Source organism: Oryx dammah, unplaced genomic scaffold (genome assembly GCF_014754425.2).
Source record: "Oryx dammah isolate SB20612 unplaced genomic scaffold, SCBI_Odam_1.1 HiC_scaffold_27, whole genome shotgun sequence".
Lineage (NCBI taxonomy): Eukaryota > Metazoa > Chordata > Mammalia > Artiodactyla > Bovidae > Oryx > Oryx dammah.
The window spans coordinates 67,223,918-67,227,284 of NW_024070211.1; the positions used below are offsets into that span (position 1 = coordinate 67,223,918).

Below are 3,367 nucleotides of genomic sequence, written 5' to 3' on the forward strand. Positions count from 1 at the left end.
AAGAGGGTTTTTTTCTTATAATTTTAACTGTTAGATTTTCTCTCCTCTGTATTTATACCTATACAGAGTGACTTTTCATGTATACCTCATTACCTCAACTGGACTTTAACCTTCCTCATCTCAGGTATCCGGTTTTACAGCTATCCAGTTCTCTACTCTGTTTTACATTTGGTAGCCGTTCACTCATTATCTGTTGATTGATAGCCTATATGGTATAAACAGTTTTATACTGCATGGAAATAAAAGATGTCAAAGAGCCAAAGATGTATTGTTCATAGTTTTGCAGATGGGCAAGGTGGATAACTATAATTAGGAACAAAAGAGAAACATAATGAATCAATTTGATAGCAAATAATAGCACAAGAAGATTAGTAGGCTCTCCTTTTCTCATATAGTCCAATGAAATAATATAGATGAAGAACGATGGAGAAAGAGATAAAAATATTATACTTACAGTTGCCTTCAATTTCATCATATTAATTTAGAAACCCTGGCAACTATGCTCCACAGGAGACAGAAAATGATGGATGTGGCAAATTACTGCTTCCTCTGGCAATGTGGGGGTATTTCTTGAACTAATTCTTATCAATGGACAAAGGAGGATCAGCAAATCAATGTTACTGAAGTGAAACATTTCCAATTTAATCATATCAGGTAAAATCACAAAACTGAAGCCAATTATTTACAAAATGTGTTTTATAACCTACAAGAATTTGATGGAAAAAATAGTTTCAACAAACTAGTAAGGTATATACATTACTGGATGTAAGCCATAAAAATAATATATGTAGAAACTACATTATTTGGAGTGGTCCTTATTCTCCATATATATACACACATATATATACACTCCATATATATACACATATATATTGTATGTATGTGGAAATTTTGCACTGTATAATTTTCAATGGGTATGTTTTGAATACCTAGTGTTTGTCAGATACTGTGTGAGGTCCCGTGGTAGAGTTTTGAATAAGAAACAGCTCCATCCCTCAGATAAATTTAGTTGGTAATTGAAATGAATAAATGAGAAATTTTAATAGAGGCGAGAGGGTCCAAAGTTGCAATGAAGCAGACAGAAGAAGCTGGAGTATTAAGTAGAGTGCTTTGGAAATGACCCCAAAGTAGATGATGTATGAATGGTGTCCCTAATAGAAAGAAGGTCAAAAGATAACAGGACAAGCTTGAAAGGGGGAACAGAATAAGGTCATAAGATATATTTGCTTAAGATATATTTGTAAGTCTTTATGATTCCCACTGCAAACTGAGCTAAGCTAGTCTTGGTCACTCAAAGTCATTAGTCTTCTGATGTAATTATTGGTAGTCTTTGATTCAAAGAGTAAGGTGAAGGCTATTTCTCTTCTCATTCAACCTTATTTTCAGGTAAGTATACCTCTTGGTCCACATTTTGCTACATATAAAGTCATTTATTATTATCATGCACAATACTGGCTATTTTTGGAAGCTCAGCTTGGTTCAGTTCAACTCATTTTCTCTTTCATTCAGTGACAAGTGCTTGCATGAAACATTTACTCCAACTCAGATTCATCAGAATTCTAATGGCAGAATCAGTCAATTTTCTAAATGAGTCAGGTTCAGCATTTTCTACTAAATGAAGTGTACATGATGAAATGGAATTTTATATCTAAGGTGTTGATCCTTAGTTAGTAAAATTTACACAGAAAAATTTATCCAAATTTTCAGCCAATTTTGTCTCTTAAACACATCATTTCAGCAAAGAAAATTTAATTCAACTAGATTATGTAAATTTTGTATCTTGTGCAAATTTAATGATCTATGAAGCATTTTCTATTGATGTCTCAAGAAGGAGGATTGTTGAATAGGATACTTCATGTTTTAATTAACTGCCCTTGGATTTAAAATTATCTCACACACACACATATTCTGGTGTCTACACAAAAGTACATTACATGAACTCATAGATGACAACTCCTTAATAACAAAAAGTTTCTTGCCCTCAATATGGATCACAGGTCAAATAGATATGCACATCATGACACAATGGCTGATTTGACTAGAGTTCAACCATAACACTGAGAAATAAAATATTAAAATCTGACGGAAGAAACTGAAATTAGAAAAAGATTTCATGGCAATTTGGCCTACCATGTTCTTCTCACCAGTGCTCCATGGCTGCCTCGCTGCCGACTGGGGAAGATGTATAAGGAATCTGCCTAAGGCAGCTGTGCAGAATGGAGCTGGAGGAGCCTAATTTGTGAACAGAGATACTCCTGAGAATAACCCAGATGCTCCATTTGATTTCATACCAGAAAACTGTAAGAAGATGCCATTGCAAAAAATTACCCAAAAGGGCATAAAGCAGCCGCTCTGCTTCCAGACCTGGATTTTGCCCAAAAACAGAATGGATGGCTGCCCCTCTCTACGAACAAGGTTGCAGAGATTTTACAGGTACCTCCAATGAAAATATATGAAGTAGCAACTTTTTATACAATGTATAATCAAAAGTCAGTTGGAAAATGTCACGTTCATTCAAGTGTATACTACTACACCTTGCATGCTTCAAAACTCTGACTGTATACTGGAAGCCATTTAGAAAAAACTTGGAATAATTTTGGAGAGAATACACTTGAGAAACTTTTCACTCTTATAGAAGTGTGGGCCTGTGTAAACACATCAATGGTTCAAATAAATGACAACTACTATGAGGATCTGACACCTAAGTATACTGAAGAAATTATTGATGAACTCAAGTCTGGTAAACTCCCCAAAACTGGGCCAAGGAGTGGAGCTTCTCATGTGAGCCAGTTGGAGGTCTTACCTCTTTGACTGAACCAGCTAAAAGGACCTGGATTTGGTATACAAGTAGGACTTTAATTTAATTCAATCATAAATATGCCACTGGAGAAATGAAATATGAATCTCCTATCTACCTAAATTTTTTTATATTATTTGTTCATTTCTATCTGTTTATACCTTGCTTGTAACTTGGAAACTTACAGCTGTAAGTACCATGTAAGAACTTCAGAGCATCATTTTAAAGTCTTCTGCTATCTTGGTTAACTATGAACACATTATTTCATAATCTAGTTAACAGTTATTTCAACATTATCCATTTTCAACTGTGCCTTCACTTTTATCAATAATATTAAGGTACTGTGAAATAAAAACTTTGTCAAATTTTAAACAAAAAAAGGAAAGATTTCATAAAAGGAAGTGAAAGTGAAAGTCTCTCAGTCATGTCTGACTCTTTGCCATCCTATGGACTATACAGTCCATGGAATTTTCCAGGCCGGAATACTGGAGTGGGTAGCCTTTCCCTTATCCAGGGGATCTTTTCAACCCGGGGATCGAACCCAGGTCTCCCGTTTTGCAGGCAGATTCT

General features: G+C 34.9%; 1 pseudogene; it reads left to right on the top strand.

Annotated features, from left to right (window-relative positions):
* Positions 1-2,131: 2,131 nt before the first annotated feature.
* Positions 2,132-2,859, top strand: LOC120854126 (annotated as a pseudogene).
* Positions 2,860-3,367: the final 508 nt, after the last annotated feature.